The sequence below is a fragment of the Myodes glareolus genome, chromosome 15 (assembly GCF_982192425.1).
Source record: "Myodes glareolus chromosome 15, mMyoGla1.1, whole genome shotgun sequence".
Lineage (NCBI taxonomy): Eukaryota > Metazoa > Chordata > Mammalia > Rodentia > Cricetidae > Myodes > Myodes glareolus.
This window is the reverse complement of record NC_142040.1, coordinates 28,904,137-28,925,868: the sequence shown is the minus strand read 5'-3', so window position 1 is coordinate 28,925,868 and position 21,732 is coordinate 28,904,137. Positions and strand designations below refer to the sequence as shown.

At 45.4% G+C, this 21,732-nt stretch overlaps 1 long non-coding RNA gene across 1 annotated transcript; it reads right to left on the bottom strand.

Moving 5' to 3' along the window:
• Positions 1 to 863: 863 nt before the first annotated feature.
• On the bottom strand, positions 864 to 6,721 carry LOC125406108 (uncharacterized). Its single transcript, XR_014997088.2, has 3 exons — positions 6,018 to 6,721; positions 2,044 to 2,210; positions 864 to 1,891 (listed from the first exon to the last, which is right to left on the bottom strand). It is a non-coding gene; the product is annotated as an uncharacterized LOC125406108 (long non-coding RNA).
• Between the last annotated feature and the right edge of the window lie 15,011 nt (positions 6,722 to 21,732).

Genomic DNA, 21,732 nt, shown 5'->3' with positions numbered 1-21,732 from the left:
AATTATCAGCTGTTTGTATTTGGATGTCTATTGTTCCTGGGACAAACCATTCCACATTTAGTGGCTTATAAGTTAACTTACAAGTTTGTTATTTAGAATTTTGACACAGACATCAGTGGGCTGGGAACACAGAGTCAGGCAGGGGTCCAGTCCATTTTGGAGGTTGCAGGAGATAACACATTTTCTTTTCTTTGGTAACTTCTGGGGCCACCCGTATACTTGCCTCATGGACTCTTCCTTCATCTTCAGAGCCACCCACGTCTTCCTTCCTCAGCTACCTCTTCTTCTGATTGTAGTTGGCAAACGTTCCCCCTTCTTAAACACCCAGGTGACCACATAGGGTTCCCCCACATACTTCAGAATACTCCCCCTGTCTCAAGATCCGGGTCTGTAATCATGTAAGAGTCCCATTTGCCAAGCATGGTCATGTATTTATTTGTAGGGTTCAGGGATTAGGACACAACCATCTTTTCTGGAATAGTCTCTACTTGCAGTATTATTTATGTACAGCTCACATTTAACTAGTCACCCTTTGTTTGTTTCCTGATGTTAGTGAACTTACCTATAGCATTTTTCTTTGGTTAGTACTAAATTCCCTTGACCCCAGGATCTCAATTGGACTGAACTTTTTACTTCCCTCTTGTTTCTTTCTACTTTATGATCCCTCATTTGCTGCCTGCTATGCTGTATGCCAAGCATTTTTGTTCCAAATTTTAAGGAGGGGACACCCAGTTATTTGTAAAAATGAATAGTACGCATGTGTACATGTAACAAAATGCTTCTTCATTATTTGTCACCCTTTCATCCAGACCTCATGTATGTTAGGAGAGAAACCCAGAAGTCACACTTTGTTATTGGGTTAGAAAAGGAATTTAATACAAGGAATCGGGTGCATCCAAAACTTGTAGAAGAGCCAGGAGAATTCAGGGAAGGAAGGTGAGGGGAAGCCACATGCTTTCACATCTGCTGTTCGCTCTCAGACACACGAAGATGCAGAGACTTCAGGAAGCTGCTGCTGCTGATCACATCTGCCTCTTGAACTGGTGTGGATGATTCACAGAGAGCTGTCTGGGAGTCAGCGCAGAATCTGATAACTGCCGAAACCCACACTTCTGCCCTCCCCAGCAGGGGAGCAGCGCTCCAGTTTCCCTTGCTCTGGGCCCTCCTAAGTCACAGGCAAGCACATCTGGCTGTCAGACCTCTGCTGGGGAGAATGTTGGGAAGGGCAGTTTCTAGGCTGTTGGCCCTAATGGCAAGAGTGATGAGCACACCTGAAGCGAGCACATCCAGCTAAAGAAACAACTTCAAGGCTGTTAAGAAGAAAGCTGCCGATAGGGGAAGCAAAATAACTGTAGTGCTCAGATTCCTGGGTGTGTAGGGTTCACCGGTGATTCATCCACAACAATAGCAACTGGCTGTCCCAGCAGCCTCTGATCTGAGGGTTTCTCTGACTACACATTCTTGTTCACCAGAATTTTGTTTTCCTGTCTAAGGTGGTGGCGTGTCTAAAGAAGAATTTTGAGAAGCGGTTTCTGCTTCTGGGACGAGTTCCTGAACTTTAAGATATGATGATCTTATTATCTATTCCTGTGAAATGAACTACAGACCCGGAAATTCAGGGGCTCAAAGTAGTAACTCCTGTTTACCGTAGATTTTGACTTATGCAGCCAGGCAGAATACAGCTTAGGTCTTCTCCATCTCACAGTGTTACCCCGGCCTCTCATTCAGCTGTGTCAGTCAATGGCTGAAGACGAAGATCCAAATGTGTCTGCGCCCGACGCCATGCCATATAGCTTCTCTCCATCAGCATAGTGAAATGAATCTCCCACAATCCCGATCTCAGGTAAACGGTCTGTATTTCAGATCCATGCCTAATCATGTTCATATGCCACTGCCAACGTCAACCAAATATCATTGAGTATTATTTAAAAAACTTCTCTGTACACATAAAGACAGACATATGGCTTTTACACATTATAGAGCCTGTCATTCCTGTACTTTTGCACATCTGTTTCATTGCTGCTTACTGAGATCTCCCATTACCTCCACAGCCAAGTCCCTTCCAACTTTCTGTGCCACCGATGCCGAGATCTCATTCTCCTTTGAGTCCGCTTCCCATCAACAGCATGTCCAATACTCTGCAGTGCTTGGTCTTGTTCCACACATCACAGTAGGACTCTAGGTGAGATTTCTTTGAAACACACTGAAACCTGTGTATTGGAAGACCCCAGGATGCATCATTAAGTAAATAAAGGAGGCTTCCTCTTCTGTATATGCTGGTTGCTACAGGTGCACACTCCCAGCCATGAATAGATGCAAAGAGCTTCTTGGACAATCCCACAATCCCACTCTCCTAAAATCATTGTTAGGGAAAAAAGTGCTAATCAGTCTCGTGTTTTACTGTGAAGTGAAAGTTTGAGAGAAATTCAGACTTAGAGGTGGCGGGGTGTGCCTTATCGCCTTTGTATCTCCAGGGTTCTACCACAGGGGTTGGAGAACAGTAGGCCGTTCCGTCAGTGTCTGCTGCTCCAAACGCCGTTTCTTCACACTTAACTGCCCAAGAATATACATTGCCTGCTTGAGTTCTGAAGCGGGAATCCACAACTTGCTTTGCAAGTGCTGCTTAAGAAATTCTGGGGCACACCAACGTTCCTTTCTAATGACACAAAAGCCAAACCCCAACCGCCACAGATAATAGTAGGACGTGAAGCAAAAAGAAAACGGATTTGCCATTGGACTTGCGAGTCTTCTAGCCTGTTCCTTTAGCACACTTTAATTCCCTTCTAGCTGTTAGAAAGCAAGTGTGAGTACGAACAGCGGAAGGGGATCTTGGGAAAGGAGGCCAAGGCAGAAGGATTATACAGGATCTGCGGTCACCTGCCAGGCAGCTCTTGCTCAAGATGATGCCCACACAGGCACCGGAAGAAAAGGTGGAGGGGCCCAGTTGCCCTTTTAATCACAGCGGAGCTGCTGGGAGTACAGCCCAGCTGCCCAACCTGCCTGCAGACTCTGATAGCTTAGGCAGAAGCAAGGGAGAAACTGATAATAAAGAAGAGGCCTTGGGAAGCCTGGGGGCTGCCCAGGGCCTCCCTTCTGGGCAGGTCTTGCGCCATATGTGAAGATGTCCCTCAGGGGTCTGAGCAACAGCCAAGGACAACCTCTTTCTCCAGCTTGTCAAATTCACATAATTTCTGTCTGGCTTCCCTCAGGTTCAAAGGGGAGACTAAGCTGTTTGTCTAGGTGACAAGAGTCCCGCGCAACTTTCTCAGGCAGGGTTTTGAAATAAACACCAGAGGCAGTGCGCAGGCGCATACCGGGAAGCACAGTCTCTTCCTGTGTGGGTGGAGACCTGGAAGGAGCCTGGGCTCCAACTGGATGCCATTTGTTCATTTTCATTTCAGGAGGCTTGCTGTTCATATTATTTTGACCAAGACACTTTCTTCCCCAGAGGGCACAAGTTAGGACTGAAAAGTCACTCGTTTCTGCTCCCTCAAACACCCTGAGCTGCCGGCTGGTGGGACGCTCGCCTACGAAACAATCGCAGAAGGCAAGCCGTAGTGCATGTTAGGGGCTGCAGCTTAAAGGCTTCTACCACAGGGGCTGGATAGGAACCCATGCTGGGACTCGGAAAGGGAAGTTTGGACCCCCATTAAGCAGAGTCAAACCCATCTATCAGTTCTTTATAGAGATAACCATTTGGGAAGTTTTATGAAGTTCACTAAGCCATGGCCATCTTCCGAATGGAGCCTCTATCCCTCCTCTGAAAGTGCAAAAGCCAAGCTACAGGGTCTTTCATGCTTGGTCCAGCCCAGTCTTCTGTGATCACGTGGTCTCCTAATGGACAGTGTTGAGGTCAACAGAGGCTGGGGAAACAAGCATAAAAGGAAAGTCCCAGATCTTTTTTTTTTTTTTCCCTACCTTGGAAGACTTTTCCCAAAGCTGGAATGCTCGTGTGCTGAACAAGAACTCGCCCAATGGGATCCACACACGTCTCTCCTGCCCCTTACCATCCAGAAATTAGCTCTGTTGACCGTTCTAAAGCTACACCACACTTCATAACTCGCTGGCTAACGTGCTTCTACTATCCTATACTCCACCCATCCCACCCGCCCCCACTCCCATTCCCTTCCCATTGGACGTTTTTCTTTACAGCTACTAGGTTGTATTTTGGCCAGCTGGGGGAGTGAGGCTCCAAGAGCTTTGTGCGGTGAGGCTCCAAGAGCTTTGTGCGGTGAAGCTCCGCAGATCCACTTAGCTGGAAAGGTCAAGAATGAAAACAGGGAGAATTTACCAGGCGGTACAGGAACCAAGGAAAGGCATAAAAGGACACCATGACATCATTCTTTTTGCCACATCTTGTAGCACAATTAATAAAAACCCAGAGACAGAAATTGGGGTTCAACCTGAAGGTCAGAAAAGCAAACAGCCAGCCACTGGGTCTTATCTCTACCTCAGTCCAAAATGGCGATCCTGCCTCCAGGAAACTCAGAATGAGACTGAGACTGAGAGCTGTCTCCTCCTGTTTTATAATCCTCTCTAGTGCTGGGATTAAAGGTGTGCACCACTACTGCCTGGTTTCAGTGGCAAACTAGTGTGGCTTCTGTGATTAAAGGTGTGTGTCACCACTGCCTGGTCTGTAAGGCTGATCAGTTGGGCTGTTTTACTCTGTGAACTTCAGGCAAGCTTTATTTATTAAAATACAAATGAATTATAACTACAGCATCTACTTAGTGCAAGTAAGATAAACACTATCGTCTAGGTGCCCAAAACTCTCCAGGTTACTTAGAGGCTGAATAGGCTCTGGGAAACCATTTCTCCTGTTTCCTAGTGTCCTGCTCCCAGAAATAATAAAACTTTAGAGGAACAGACTGCACCTGTTTTCCCCACTCATTCCAGGACAGAGAGAGAGCAGAAGGGTGGATACAGAGAGGGAGTCACCGCAGAATAAAAATACCTTTCAAAGCAATTTGACTCAGGCTTTGCTATGATCAAAAACCTCTTCCAATTTCAGGGTTTGCTGAGAAGCCTACGGGTGTGAACCTAGCACCCCTTTTATCATGTCTTACCATTCGACAGTGTGTGAATGGAAGTGGCTATCCATTTCCAGGGTCAGCTGCCCACGGTCAGCTATAGAACCACAGCATCTGTGGTCAGTCTGCAGAGCGGTATCCCTCTTGAACATCTGGCTGGCCACTGCCTTAGCCTTCAGAAGATCCGGGCATGTTAAAGCTCTTGTTGCTGATTAATAGGAGTGCTTCATGTTGGAGGTGAATCAGAGAGGCACTAAGAAGCCTGAACTGAGTGGAACGTGAGTTTGGAAACTAGTGAGGCAATATCACGTAAGGTTCCATCCTGCAAGAACAGAAACAGGTTCTGCTCGGACACAGCACAATTTACTGGTGATTCTTATGGTGAGAGACCCATCTTGATTTATTCTGGAATTCAGTTACAGTGTTGTTGATTCAACTTATTTGGAATGCTTTTTACTGGTTTTCTTCACACTTTTGTTGAGGACCTAGAGAAACTCATGAATATTTAGCGTATGAAGTAGAGTAGATCTGTTTTGGTTTTGGTTTTGCTTCCCCAAAGATGAGTTTCAGGAAAAAACAAATTAAACAATAGGCTGCTGATAGTCGGTTTTTAAACAAGATGAACCGAGAGTTTTGTCACCTCACATTTTACTGAAACACTCCAGACCTTTCTTCATCTCTGTATTCCAAACCAGGACCTTTGCAAAATTTTTACACTTGACAATACATCAGGTTAAAATCTTCTGACCCACGGTAAACTTTGAACTAACATGGCAGCAGTATTCTACAGTTCCATCCTTATGGATGCAATGGTGAGGAAGGTTTCAGAAAATGCCAATGAGAAAAATCTGAAGTGGGGGAGAGTGTGTGGGCAAAGCTGGGTCTACAGCTTGGAGATACAGAAGAGAACAAAGTGCAGGCACACAATGTGATGCTCTGTTCCCCAGTGGCTCACCCTTCATGCAGTAGCCATAGCAGCACACTTACCAGTTTTGTTATTTGCCAAAACGTTGCACGGTGGTTTGGAGCTTTATGCTCCTGGTGGGTTGAGGTATCCCTTCCCTGCTTGATTAAACAGCTCCAGTTCAGTGTTTCCAACCACAAAATTCTAAACAGACACTTTAAAAAACAAATACTTGCTCTTACTTCTGTACCCCCCTTTTCTATGGGATGTCCCCATTCTTTTTGTTGCTAACCCTAGTAAATCTCTTCCTCCGGATATCATGCAGAGATCACTTCATTTTGTTTAAAAACAGTCAATAGAATGACTGACAGGGGTTGCTTCTCAGGGGCCTGTTAAAGCAGTAGGTTTTAAATCAGATTTCAGAAGCATTTCTTTCTATGTTTCACTTTCATCTGAGAAAGAAAGTCCCCGGATTTGGGGAAATCGAAAGTCAGAGAAGCTATCACACCTCTCAGCAATCTCTAGAGCATGCTGCATGATGGCCTTAAATGCAGACACCTTTCCTTCCGTGGGCAAGGATTACTGGGTGGTGGAATCCAGAAGAGACACTGAGCTGTGCATTCCTGGACAGGTATGGAAGGAGGTGTCAGAAACTTGGTAGCCCATTGTTATAAATGGAGTTTATGTCCTGCCCTGTCCCACAGCCATTCAGTCCCAAAGAAACACACAGATGTTTATAACAATTATAAACTGGTTAGCCTATTAGCTCAGATTTATCATTAACTAGCTCTTACAACTTAAATTAACCCATAATTCTTGTCCATGTTAGCCACATGGCTTGGTACCTTTTATCAGTGAAGCATTCTTATCTTGCTTCCTCTGCATCTGACTGGTGGCTGACCCTGCCTTTCCTCTCCCCGGAATTCTCTTAGTCTGGTTGTCCCACCTATACTTCCTGCCAGGCTACTGGCCAATCAGTGTTTTATTAAACCAATACAAGTAACAAATCTTTACAGGGTACAAGGCATTATCCCACAACACTTCCCCTTTTTTCTTTTCAAAACAAGAACTCTGAATCTAATCTCCTTTGCCTAGCTTTTTTTCTCTTACCATTATCAATAATAACTTGAAATCAACACTCTAAACAAAGACAAACATCCACAATCCATTTTTGGGGGAATGTGAACATAGTTTTCTAGGCTACTTCCTGCTAATTGGGACCTCTGATAATCTTATGTGTACCTAAAGAAAATTTAGGATTATAGTCAATTACTGATTGGAATATTCTTTGTGCCAGGATCATCTCAGTCAGCAGTCTTGAGGCTGTTCTGGATGTAGAATTCAGAGCAAACTGTAACAGAAGTGCTCTGAAAGTTGGATCATCTGGGCCATTTGTTTCCATTGGAGTTTTTTTTTTTTCAGGGAGTCTTCCACGATCAAACCTTATTTTCCTTAACCCAGAATGAATCCACAGCTTCTGATTTCCTGTAGAAACAAAGGCAGAACTTCTTCTCCAAAGAAACTTATCTTTTGACTTAAATTTTGAATTCAAGAAATTTTCAAAATATATATGTTAGATTAATCCAGCAGCATTTATAATCAAATGTCTTTTAGCAGTTGTTGCTTCTTCCTCAGCAGTCAACTTGAAGACAATGCAATAGCATACAGTATACAGATTTTCTGTGTATTTCCATCTTTATGTGGCTTTATTTTTTTTACTCTATTCCTTTTATTTTTACTTTTAATTTTTAATTTTTTTGAGACAAGGCTTCTCTGTATATCTTTGGCTGTCCTGGAAGTCACTCTGTAGACCAGACTGCCCTTGAACTCACAGAGATCTGCCTCCCACTGCCTCCCAAGTGCTGGGATTAAAGGTGTGTGACACCACACCCAACTACTCTATTTCTTTCTCTTTTTTTAAAGGACTTTCTCTATCCTTTTTTTCACTCCCAAGCCTACATATATTTTTAAACACACTGTAAACGGTTTAGAGACTTTTTTCATCTGATTCTGTTTTTACTATATATCTCTCTTTTTCTGACCACACGAGTCTTTAATTTACTAAGTGATATGACTAGGATTGAAGTCACGGCTTTGCCGGCTAGATCTGCCCCACTCATTGACTTCCTGAGAGTCTAGCCTCATGGTAGAAGTACTGGCAGGAGCCATTTTTTTTTAAACCACAACTCTGGAGTCTCTAGGTCCATGTCACCACCGAGAAGGATGCCAGCAACTGCTCATAAACACCATTTAAGTGTTTGGTGACAGGCCCTCCTAAAAGAACTGCACAGTTTTTGCTGCTGAGTCAAGAAACCTCTCTTAAAAGAGCAGTGCCTCTGCTCACCTCTAGCAAACAGATCCCACCTGAGACAATGTCGCTACCAAGAAGCCAAGCTTGACCTTGTTCTTTTGTCTTTCTAGAATCCTTTTCTTAAAGCTTTCTCGGACTTTATGTGAAAATTCTTGTCAAACATTTGGGCACTGTGAGACAATGTTCTTGTACTCTGTAAAGACCTGTCACTTGTATTAGTTAAATAAAATGCTGATTGACCAGTAGTCAATCAGGAAGTATAGGTGGGGCAACCAGGCTAAGAGAATTCTGGGAAGAGGAAAGGCAGAGAGTCAGTCATCATCCAGAAGCAGAGGAGTCAAGATGAGAATGCCTTGCTGAGAAAAGGTACCAAGCCACATGGCTACACATAAATAAGAATTATGGAGTAATTTAAGTTGTAAGAGCTAGTTAATAGTAAGCCTGAGCTAACAGGCCAACCAGTTTGTAACTGTTATGAGCCTTTGTGTGTTTATTTGTGATTGAATAGCTGTGGGACCCAGTGGGACAGAAACTCCATCTACACACTGTGCAAGTTTGTTCTGTCTACGGAAGCAAGGACAAAGAGGTGCTTCCAATCTCTACATCACTGCCAATCTCCTTGGCCACAGTGATCTAGCATTTCACATAGCTGTAGTCATGTACGAGACAGAATGCATGCTTTTCTTTTCATTTCTCAAATTAAAAAAATGTGATGAAATACATATGACACAAACTTTCTCATCTTGCAAAACTGAAATTCTATACCCATGAAACAACTGCCCAGTCTCCCTCCCTCCGGTGTCTGGCAAGCACCATTCCAACATTCTGTTTCTAAACTGACTCTTCGCGACATGTTATCTAAGTAGAGCAGAATGGCATCCTTGGGGCTCACCCATTTTGTTCTGTCTGTCAGACTCTCCACCTTTCACACACTCAATAATGTCTTATTGGATGCATGTGCTGCATCGAAAACTTCCCTTCCCTGCTTAGGAGGCGACTGTGAATATTGCTGTGTGAGCATGGGTACACATATGTGTGCAATTCCCTGGTTTCTGTTCTTTGGTGATAAATATCCCCAAGTGGAAGTGTGTCACTTGATAATTTTCTCTGTCACGGTGAAGGGATTCACATACTACTGCTTCCCAATAGTCCTCTCTTCAACTGTCCTGACTCGGTCACTCTATAATTTGCATCTAGGAACAGAATGAAGTCAGATAACCTTAATTTACAGATGTGCCCTATTTCCACTCCACTTTTCCAGGTGATTAGGGACAGAAGTTCAGTCAGTTGTAACAAACTGAAGCAGACTGGAAGAACCCTCAAGACCATTGGTGACTCACCACAGTGGACTGCCAAGTTCTTGCCACTTCCCTACATTGTCGGGGGAAGGAAGGGACCAAGTGGCTCCCAGGTGTTCTGAGATGCCATGTGTGCTTGAGACTTGAGGAGAGATGTCTTGTCCCCCACCCTGCCCCATTCTTTCCATACAGATCATGCTAAGGGTTTGCTGATATGGGCTTCTGAGAACCCCTTCTGTGACTGACCTCCACACAGGCCTGGGAACTGCTTTTCTAATCCCAGTCTTCTTTTCTAGAACCTGAAGATGCTCTAGGCAAAGGTCTTTGTATGTATATTTATGCTGAGGTTTGCATGCTCATGTCCAATAGGGAAGACTTGGATGTCAATTGCTGCCTCTGTCGGGAACTCAGCCTGTGCCAGATCAGCCTGGAAATGGTCTTCCCAAACTTAGAGAGCTCACAGCATTATCCAGCCTGCAGTGGGCACCAGAACATTCCTGAGAGCCCAGCAGGTTGGACACAAACCAAGATCTGTATCTAAAAGGTGAGATTGACCTTTGGTTTTCACAGAAAAGGGGTGGAGAAATCAGCCTAGCCCCACCCCTTCACACTTCTTCCTAAAGAAAAACATCTCTCACTGTTATGGCCATAAAGTTCGAAGGAAGGCAGACTCTGGGATGTGTATGTCACCCCTCAGCTCTGGTGGAAGGACTGAAAGCTCAGGCCTCTGCCTCTCTGGCCTCAGTTTCTTTCTCTACAGAGGGGAGTAGGAGAAAATACTTTGCCTGACAATGAAACATTCCTAAACAGACAAAACACTACTAAACAGCTACTCACCTAGCATAGAGAGGAGGCAGCTTCAAAATTCAGACTCACCTTAATGCTTAGGTTTGTGGGAACAAGTCCAACTCATACCCCCCCCCCCCCAGGCATCTTCCCTGAGCTGATGGCCGCTGGCCCACCATCTCCCCCACAGCTACCTATCTTCTGGCTCTCTCTTCCTTTTCTCCTCCTCCATGGACCTCCCCAGCCCCCTCTGCCTGGGGAGCTTGCTTAGCACATGTGTTTGCAATGCCCTTTCTTGCTTTCCATGCTCCTGCCTCCTCCTCTAAACTCATTCCAGAACAATTTCTTTTGAACCACCCACAAAGGCAGGCACACTGCTAGGCACATGTCCCAGACACATGGCTGATGCTCGTCGAAGGAGGTGGGGATAGCTGGACTCAACCAACCTGCTTTCTTGGAAGCAGTCACCCTTCCGAGCAACCACCTTGTGATCATCCAAGTGGCATCTCGGGCTGAGCAGTGTGTGGTTAGCAGCTCCCGGAGCCCTGGCCTGTGAAATACAGGAAGCAGGCGCGCAGTGCGTGCACAGCCATTCCAATTATAGCTTCAGATGGAGAGGATGGGTGAATGCCGTGACTCACGTCCCCGGTGCATGCGCGTCTGTCTCAGAGGCAGAGGGCTGTGGGCTGTGGGGCTGTGGGTGGGACGATTTCTCTGTTCAGTGTGGAGGGAGGGGGGTGTTACCTGGGAAGATCGCGAAATGGGCAGAGTACACACTGGAGCCCTGGAGCTCGAAGGGTACAAGGTCAGCTGCACCGACTCACCCGGGAAGGTGAGAGGGCAATGACCAAATATGAAGCAAGCTGCCTGTCAGGAAAGCCCTTAGAGAAACAGGAAGCGGGATTAGCTGGTAGAAGGCTCAGAAAAGAAAACGCCGCCACACTTGACGTGGTGCTTTTGTTCTCTGTTCTCGCTGTTTATCAAGAGGAGCCTTTGCTGAGCATCGCACCGCAGTACTGAGTCCTCGTTGGAGGGGGCAATTCTGGCTGGGCCTGTAGACAGACAGAATCCTGGGGAGCCTGTGGAAGAGGTGTAGGATCTGGGGTAGGGGTGGGGGTCTCTTCATTAATCTCTTTTCCAGGTCCGTTGCTCTAGCTAACGTGTGCTGACTGAACCTCAGCCTCAGGTTTGTAGCATCCTAAAGCGTGCTAGCTGGGTAGAGTACTCCGCTTCCAAAAGACATCAGCCTAGGAACCAGCCTGACCCATCCCAGAGAGGGGATGTATTCTAGCGCAGTCTACTCGCAGGTGGATAGTGTTTTCCAATAGCATGAAGACATCCTGCAAGCCAGCCAGAGCTCTGTTTGCTGACAATCCAGACTTAAGAATTTGGTGGACAGTGTTTCCACCAATTATTGTCATAAACCCAAGGGGAAGGTCAAAGGTGATTTTAAAAAAAAAAAAGAGACAGCAGAAGCACACACGGATACCACCACTGTGTCCATCAGTTGTGAAATTTGTACATAGACCATGTTACCTCCAAACGCAATCTTTTTGTAGACCTGGTTGGTGTTAACTATCTAAATCTTGGGTAACCGAGAATGCCCTGTGTTCTCAGAGGAGGCTTATTGGTTGGCAAGGAACGGCAATTTTGGGGGGAATTTTTCTGAAGTGGTACCAACTCTCATGGCCAAGCTGCCCCAGGACTTACTTCCAGTCAAGATAAAATCTAAGTGTCCCTTGGCCGAGAAGCAGGTCTGCAGAGAAGGTTCCCAGACAATGCAAGAGAAGCAAGAAGTATAAGTATTGATGATACTGATTTGTCAGCTCCCAGCCCCCAATGCCCCAAGGGAGTGTTCTTCGGCGCACAGATGATCGTGTAGGAATCTTCAGACAGGAAGCAGCAGATGATCTGCCTTTCAAATGGGCTCTTTTTTGCTCACAGAGAGAAGGTAAACTTAGTCCACACTCCAGCTCTTGAACCCGGGCCTGGCATGCTAACAGGTTTCCCGGATAATTCCAGAAGCAGGAGTTCTGAGAACCATCCTTCCTGCAATACCACCATGGGCCTTTCATGGCAGGAGATGTAAGTCATCAACCCAGCTGCACAAATTGAGCAAGACTGACCTTGAAAGTCCCTTTGTTGAATGTCTTGGTGTCCTGGTATCTTGACTAATCACCACATATTTTCAAAATAGCTTTGTCTCTCGAAAAGACCTGAAACCTTACTTGCATCAGCCCCAGTTAGGAGTTCTGACAGAGGAGGGAGTAGCTGGGATTGCATGAATTGCCTGGAAGAAGAACACAAAGAGGGAATATAAAACTTTTAAGTGATCTGACCCATATTTTTGGGTTCAAAATTTCTGTAGAATGAAACATTGTTAGGTATAAAGACAAAGATGTGAGAAATGAGAATGGATAGGGATTTGTAAGGACAGCTTACATCTTTAAATTTAGGCGTGTAGGATTATTCAGACCGGACTGTGACTTCCTCAGATTTCCTACTTGGTCCCCCTCTACCACCCCAAAACAGGCAGCATGAACTGAGTTGTTGCTTGAAGCACATCTAAAAGGTGTAGATGTAGCCTCAAAATATCTTTGTAATCTGGCAGATCCTTCCTTCCATGGCTTCCTTTGGAACTACCTTGGTCTCATTGGCATCTGCTGTCTCAGGAGGAGTTGCTCACAATCTCAGCATGCAGCTTTGGGAATGAAGACAGGTCAGAGGGCTATGAGATCTGAAGAGGTACCCAAGGAGGTATGGGTGTCAGTTCACAGACTGAAGGTCAGTGTTGTTCATTCTTGTGGCTTAACGTAAGCCAATGTGTTTGAACACTTGGTCCCCAGTGTTTGTTCTGTTTTGGAAGGTTGTGGAACCTTTAGGTGAACCTTCACTGAAGGAAGTGGGTCACTGGGTGGGTGGGTGGATCTTGAGGTTTTATGACCTGGCCCCATTTCCTGTCCCTTCTCTACATTCTGTTCCACCACGCTGTGAAGAGGTGAGGAGTGCCAGCCACACACTCCTGTCACCATGGAGCTGCCTGCTGCCATGCCTTGCCCTCCACAGCTGACAGGGATTCCCTTAAACCGTGAGCACAAATTAGCTTTTCTCTCCTTCAATGTCCATTGTTTGGAATTTTTGCCACACGATGAGAAAAGAAGCATTCATCTCCCTTCATCTTTACAATTTGATCCTGACTGTCACTGTCTAGCCCACTAAGAGTCATAGGCACTCCCCAGTTTTGACTCATTTATTCAGAGTGAGTGCTGTCTCCTTACAAGCCAACAACTGACCACATCATATATCCTGCCCCAAAGAGATGGAGGTCTATGTACATGATGTACAATGTGCTCTATGACTACAGATCTCTATTCCTTTCTCAACACCCCTGGACCCTTTTTCAGTTCCTACCACTCAGAAAAATCCCCACAGCTGCACAGAGAAGAGTTATGGGCTGGGAATGACTCTTCTCAGGAAGATAGCTCCAACATAAAGCTGAAACGGCAGTAATAGCTCTCTTCCTGTGGAACAAGAAGCCCAGACCGTGACTGTCTTGGAAGCCACTGCATTTTGTAGATGGGGTTGGTTGGGCCACAAGGGGCAAACATAAGAGCAACTAGGTTCTTTCTCCTTTCACCGTTGCTGTAACAGACACTCTGTTATAGAAGGCATTAGGAACAAAAGTAGACACTGAAACTGGGCAGCCTCTTTGAGCCTCAATTCACCCAAAGGTAGAACAAATCAGCAGATGCCAGAAGCTTCCATCTGGCTCTCAAGTTGCACAATCCTACACACTATTCTGTTAATCTGGTCCACAGTTAAATGAATGTGTATGTAAAGAATTATCATATAGCAATTTAACTTATATGAGTTTGACTCTCTGAATTCGGTTTCTTTTATTTAGTTAAAAATAGCATAACTTTACCTTTTATGTGTATATATCCATTGAATATTTATACAAACACGGTACTAAACCTTACATAACTCATTTATGGGTGATTTAAAAGTCTCTCTATCTTACCTTTATCATATCCAACAGTAGAATCTAAACCCGCAAAAGGTGGGATGTTCCTGGCACTTAGCCCTTGTGTTGCTCAGAAGGTGAGGGACCATAGAGTAAGGAGGGTGGCTCTCAGAAAGGCTGGCCTGGGTTTGAATCCTGCAGTAGAATCTCAGTTTGGTCACATATTGATGGTGTGATCTTAGACAAGTTATTTCAGTTTGTCCAGCATCTTTATCAACAGATAGGAAGAAGAATGCCCACTTTAAAAAGACTGGGTTCAAGATGCAGAGACCCACAGGCAAATGTTAGGTGGATCTCGGAGAATCCTGTGGAAGAGAGGGAGGAAGGATTATAGGATGCAGTGGTGTTGAGGACACCACAAGAAAATCTACGTAACCAATGAATCTGGGCTCCCAGGGGTTCACAAAGACTGAACCAACAACCAGGATATCTGCATGGGCTGACCTAAGTAGGCAGGCCTTTTGCTTATGTTACAGTTGTAGAACTTGGTCTTTGTGTAAGACTTTTAACAGTGAAAGCAGTGGCTGTCTCTGACTCTGTTGCCTGCTTTTAGGACCCATTCTGCCTACTGGATTGCCTCATCCACTCCTAAGAGAAGAGGAGGTGCCTAGTTTCACTGCAACTTGATATACCATGGCTGACTGATATCCAAGGGAGGCCTGCCTGTATTTGGAGAGAAACAGTGGAGGAGCGATGGGATGAGGGCGGGGGGGGGGGGGGTAGAAACTGAGCAGAGGGGAGAGAAAACTTTGATTGGGATGTAAAAGCTAAAAATTAAATAACAAGCAAGCAAACAAGCTAAAAGTTAAACAGCACATGTGCCATTGACTAGAGAACTTGGGAGAATATATCCCTTGGAGTATGGAGTATGGAGTATGGAGTATGGAGTATGGTGTGTTTTGATTGGCATGTATATGAGCTGACTCATATACACCCATCTGATTTATTTTATATAGTCAATTCAAGTATTTCGGCTGCCATTAATATACAGCAGAGACCTTATCTAATGTGTCTCTGAAGACTCACAGGTCAGACTTTCCTAAAGCAGGTTGCAAATTCAGCAGAGGAATGTGGCCATGTAAACGTGCATTCTGTACTTTCCCTCGAGCATCACATGAACATGCGATCATGTTAATCACATATTAAAATACACGCTGTCATAAGAGGTTCACAGGAAGCAGAGAAGCATCTCCCTTCTAAAGAGCCTTATCAAGAGTCACCCCAACATTGCCTTGGCAGTGATGGTGGGGCCATGAAGAAGGGAGCAGGCCTTCATGACTGAAGAAAAGTGACATTAGGAGAAACAGCTATGGATAGCATAATGGTCCCTCCAGGAAGAGATGGGCCATTCAGTTCTGAAGGACAAAGGAAGTCTTGCTGTTACAGGTTTTGAGAGAGAGTGTGTCCATATCACAGAGTCTGGCCTCACAAAATAACAACAACAACAACAACAAAATCGCTGGATAAAAGTAATTCAAGGTTGTCCCAGGCTTAGGTATCAGGGTGTCTGGGCTTAGAGCCACAAAGGGGAGGGAAGACTGCTAGGCTATAAGCAGGCTTGTTTAGCAGCTCAATCCAGAGATCTGCAGAGGCAGGGGACAGAGCCTGCTTTTTGGTAGAGAGAGAAAGCGAGAGGTTGGAGCATCTGTGAGTTAACGAAAGGGCCTGAGAGGCTTTATAGAAAGAGATTCTTGCTGAACAGGTTTAACACAGTTTTCTGACATGTTACATCTCCTAATACATATGTTAGAAATAATAGATATTCCTAGGACCATATTTGCGGAGCCCAAAGTACACTACCTGAAACATTTCTAAGGTGCACAGATCATAAGGGCCTAGGTCATTATGGACATAGGAAACTTCGTCTTCCGGGAGTCACCCTGTGTGATGCTGACTTCAGAATTACTTGGAACACTTTGTAAACACTGAGTATTCCTTAGCTGCACTCCGAATTGGTTGAATGAGAGAGGAGAATCAGAAGCGTGAACTTTAAATGGGAATGACAAGCATCAGACTGAAGTCTGAGGTGCACTGGCGAAGCATTGGGAGTGAAAGTCAAGTGGGAGTAGAGGCCAGGTCTCTCCTCCGCTGCCTCCCTCATGAAGCCCCTAGAGCTGATTCTGGTCATGAACCAGACTCCAGAATGAGAAGGGGATCTTTCCTACCTCTTCGCGTAGGTGGCTTTCGGGGGCACTGTCATTGCTTCCCTTTGACCAACTTGCCGAGTCCTGGGTCTTCCCAAGATGAACCTCAGCACTGCTGCAGGTGCCCCTGAAAGGGGTCGCTTAAGAAAACCACACTCCCCCCCAACCCCGCTGCCATGGCTGCATAAAAATACCCAGTGTGTGGTGGCACTGCGGGGGAGAATAGCCCTTTGGGGGAGCAGGTCCCCCAGGAACAGAGACTAGACTTTCAATATGTTTCACTATGAGAAGGGCATTGTGGATATTTTGCTTAAGAGACTCCGGGCATTACTGTTCTTAGTACAGTCTCACGAGGGCATAAACGCTGAAGTCCTTGCTCCAGTCTTTTGGAATTTAAATGCTACCTCCTGGGCTGCAGAGACAAGCCCAGCCTCTGGTTTTACAACACAGAAATCTCTAAGGTCAGGACCTCATAACCCCTCCAAAGGCTGCCATGCCTCCCTAGAAGGAGTCTGGGATCCTATCTTGAGCTAGAACCATTTGTCTCCTGAGGCGACTGGAGCCGTTTGCTTGTTATTTCCAGCAAGCCGATCTATAAAACTTGCGGGATTTCAGCCTGCCTTTGCCCTCTGTGGCTCACTATGTGCACATGCTGAATTATAAAATAGTTGTCTTTATTTCCACCTTGACCGGAGTGGTCTTTGCTGCCTGGAACCTCCAACTCTCCGAGAGAAGAATGGAGGTCAGCCGTCCCATGAGGGGGAGGGGGGCAGAATTGTGATGGCCCTTCAGTTGTGAAGACATGAAGTACTACTAATTTGCTATGACCCGTGGTAAGAAGGGGTGGGGGAGTAGGAAATGAAGGATAAAGAACAGGAGAACATTGAGCAAGATCAATTAGAGTGTGTTGGCTAGGCAGGGTGAAGCCCCTCCCGGTGTCGGTCCCCTTTTTTCTTCACGGAATGAGGCCCCTCACCCACTTGAATGAGTGGAAATCCCATTTCCACATTTTCTCTACTTCCCTTCCTTTTCCTTCTTCCGAAGAGAGGAATGAAGCAAGGTAGGAAGTTCAGACTTGTACAGGTCAGGAGGACAGGGATGGTGCCTGGGGACCAATTCCCTGGGCACAGGCTGGATGCAGAATTCATCTTGGGATTGGACATCACCAATCTCAATGGCTGCCCTACCCTGAAACTCCTCTCACTTCTCCACCCCAACACTGGGTGTGCACTCTGCTCTAGGAATAGAGCAAGAGCGTAATGTTTAACAAATTTAGAAAGGTCACTGGTGGCTCACAGGATTTGACTCCCCTACAAGGATTGTCTGTTTTATAAACTGTACACTCAGCGAATGAGACAGTGATGGGGCAGGGGCGGGGACAGGCCCTTAACAGCTCTCCTGACTCTCAGCTCTGATCTAGCAGCATGTCTGGTGAGATCTCACGGTTTCAATTAAAAAGGGGTGGGGGAGGAGAGGGGTAAGTGGAAGGGCAATGGATTTCAACTTGCCATCATTATAATCTTCAATACATCACGGAACTGTTTGTGCAAGAGTCGCCAACTGGGGGCACTTCTCTCCGTTCTGCTTCACTCTGTACAGCAGTGGCTGTGACTCTTGTCTACAGGACAAGCACTCAGTCTCCCATGTAAAGGCTTGTGTACACCTTTAAGAAGCAGGACAAAAGGACCACTGTGTCCCAAATGCCCATGACATTGCTCACCCCCCAGTGGGCAGACCAAATACCTGTCAAGCCAAGCGCAGGTGACACCTTCTGACTCTGATGCTGTTTTAGCTATAGCTGCCTGTCCCTGGATATGTCTCGCTGGAGTGTCTCTCTATTCCTAGGCTCTTTCTGACACAGTGACCCATTTTAACTCTTTCTGGCCAGAAGGAGCTATTTCTCGTGGGGTATGAATCGTTTCATATATCCATAATGATGCAGGCAGTTCTCAAATATCATTGACTTTGTACTTCTTCAAAGTCCTTGAACCAGCTTTGAGAAAACATAACAAAGCTGTTAGCCCTGGGTTAGCACCGGGGTGAGGCTGCGGAGCCTGAAATATCACTTGACAAACCACTTCAAAGTCACTACGGAGAGAGCAGCATCAAGGCCTTTTCCCCTCTAACCACCGCGTGTCTTTCCTTACAGCTGAGCAATAAGCCCCAATGTACAAGCAGAATTCCTGTCTTCCGGAGGTGCTGCAAAGCCCATATCGTGTTGTGATGCTGTTTGAGTCTTCTCATTAGTCAGTCGGATGTTACCACATGTAATAAATCAAATCGAATCACGTGTCTCCTTAAAGAAGGAATTTGCCTTCATTCTCTACCACACCCAAGTCAGCAGTAATTTATACATTGCCCGGAGACCAGGAGAACAAACCCTGATTAGTGACTGCTCAATCCAAGTCAAACTCCCCCTATGGAACTTGGAAGTCCACTCCTAAGGGTCAATCATCTTGAATCATGCACCCATCAGATTTAGCTATTTTTTTCCCAAGTAACATCTCCTGTTAAGCTAAATGATACTAGTGGGCATGTTTATTCCTTTAACTGTTGCAGTGTATTGGAAAAGTAGGTAAGTTAAATGTGAGAAAGGCCCGAGTTCATGTCCACTATGATGGCAATAACTTAAGTGTATCATGTTTTCAGACTGGTTATTTTAGTTGATTGGATAATGGTTTTTAGCTAAAGAAAGGCATTCCAGTGGGAATTTCAGACACAGGACCATGAATGAGGGATGGCTTTTTATTTGTACGCACAGTGGCAATTGAGGACATCCTATCAGCCCAAGTGAGAAAGTAGTAGCAGAAATGTTTTGAAACTGTTAGTAAAAATACCCTGCAAAGAGGGGAACACTGTTCCAGAAATAAACACAAATGAATAGACATGATTCTCAAATACAGTCAGTGAACAGGAGATAAAACTAAATGTTTGGCTACTACCTTTAAAAAAATAGTAGGTTCTAGGAACTTCAGTGGCTTCACCAAATTGAGTCAGTGTAGAGCATGAGATTTGGAAATTTGGGGAACTGAGCAAGAATCCTGTTGAGAAAAGACAGTCTGTACTTTGAAAAAGCTTGCTGTAGTTTTGCATTAACGAGGTGACCAAGAAACGAACCAAAGAAAGAGCCCTGAGGTTCTGCAGCACCCTCCAAGGGAACTGGAGGACTAGGAGACCTAAAATGCTCCAGATATTTTCCAAGGGAAGGACCAAAGAAAGGCTATAACATCAGATACCTAGAAGGTCGCCAGCAGTTATGGGAGGTAATTCCAGAAGCCCTTATCCCCATGATACAGAAAAGAAGTGCCAACATTCTGTACAAAAAGCTGCATCCTCTCTCTTTTCTTCCTGCTGCCTTTATTTTCACCCCTCTCTTCATGCTCTGGCCTGCTTCTTCTAGTTAGCACGCTAATCCTTCAGGTCTCAGAGCAAGGGGTTCAGCTTTTGAAAGATCACCTTGAACCCTCTAACTAAAAAAAAGTGCCTGGCTCACAGGCTTGTACTCTGCACTGAGACCCACAGATGCCACTTTATAGTGACTCTCCTGTGGCAGTTGGCCTGCGCCTGTCTCCCCAACACTCTGCACACACCCCAAGGAGGGCGCTACAACTGGCTCACGTGCCTTGGTGTCCCCAGCGCCAAGCACGCATTTGAGACTTAATATATGCGCAGGAAATGCTAATTGGTTAGACAAATGACTCAATCTCCTCCTCAAGGCACCTCAGGAGAAAGAACGAGCTGTTTACCCTTGAGCAAATGACTTGCTGTCCCTCAACTTCAATTTCCTTATCGTTGATATGACATCAACAATGCACCTAGCTCTGAGGTTGGTTTCAGGATTGAGCCGCACATGCAAGCCCCTGGACCCGCAGTCAGTGTGAGGCAGGGTCAGTGAATGTTTATTGCTACTGTCCCACACCTAACCTTTTCGCACCGGCTTTCTCGGCTGTGAACTGAGAGTTTTGAAGGTTCCTGGTGGCTTTAAACCTGCTCTGACTCCTACCTAACCCGTGAAGAAAAGTTCTTTGTTCTCTGGATTTGTCAACTTGGCAACTTTAACCACCCTCTATTAACCTTTTTCTCTCCCCCAGTTAAAAAGTTCTACAGGAACAAGCACTGATTCATCATCCTATGATGATGCACATACATTTAAGGCATGGCCGGAATGTTTTTCCCAGCTTGCATTTGTTTCATCTGCCAAGCTCTCTCCATTTTCCTTCTAAGATTCTGGGAAGTGAGAAACGGGGTTTGGACTAGAAAAGCTTGTTTTCACATGTAGTCCCAAAGAGAGTTCTTGGGTTTGGGTTTTGCTTGTTTGTTTGATTTCCCCTTTGAGGGTCTAACAAGAAAGTGCATATATAGGCCATTAACAAAAGAAGAAGAAGACAGAAAACCAAGACTAAAATATTTGTATTTCTGAAAGCCAAAAAATTGACAGAGATCTTCATTACACTTGGTGCTTTGCTGACCGTATCATAGGTCATTTGGGATCTCAATTCACATGAAAGACATCACTTCTGTCGTCCAGTAGTTGTCGACTAACTGTGTGAGACCCTGCATCTGGAAGCCAGATGAGTGTCTTCTGTGATCTCATAACACCCTCCAAACACTTTCATCTCGAGTTTAGGCACGAGGAAGTTGCGAATTCAGGATGGAAGATAAAACCTGAAAGTAACCTCGTTTGCCACATCCCGATCCAATGCCAAGTAGCCACAAAGCCGTGTAAACTTCATGATGAGACACACCACTCCACTCTTGTTACCTTCAAAGTCCTGCAAGTGTGAGCTATGCTCTGAGCTTGTTTCCCATAAATACATCCTTATTGATAATGTCAATAAAGTATAATTTCATCATCGACTTGGAAAGGTTCCGTGCTTGTCCCGGCAGTATTTTGCCTTCTAGACAGGCAGAACAATGCGCCACAGTGTCCAAGGGCTTCTCATTTGTCACTGGGACCTTTGCTATTTGGATCACACTTCCTTCTTCCCAGACCTCAGCAAACAAAACATCTTGGTCCAAATAATTGTGTCTGGATTGAAGGCAGTTGCAGTGGCAAGTACCTTCTCCCTACATTCAAGTGTTTCCTTTTTCAGTGCTTAATTTCAGATTGACTCATACTGACAAAAGTATTTCAGTGCTAGCTGAGGCTAGCAGAGGGTAGGCACCAAAAATCAATCTGTTTTAAAACCAACAGCCAATGGGTGGATGAAACTCTACGGCTTAACTGACTTCGGT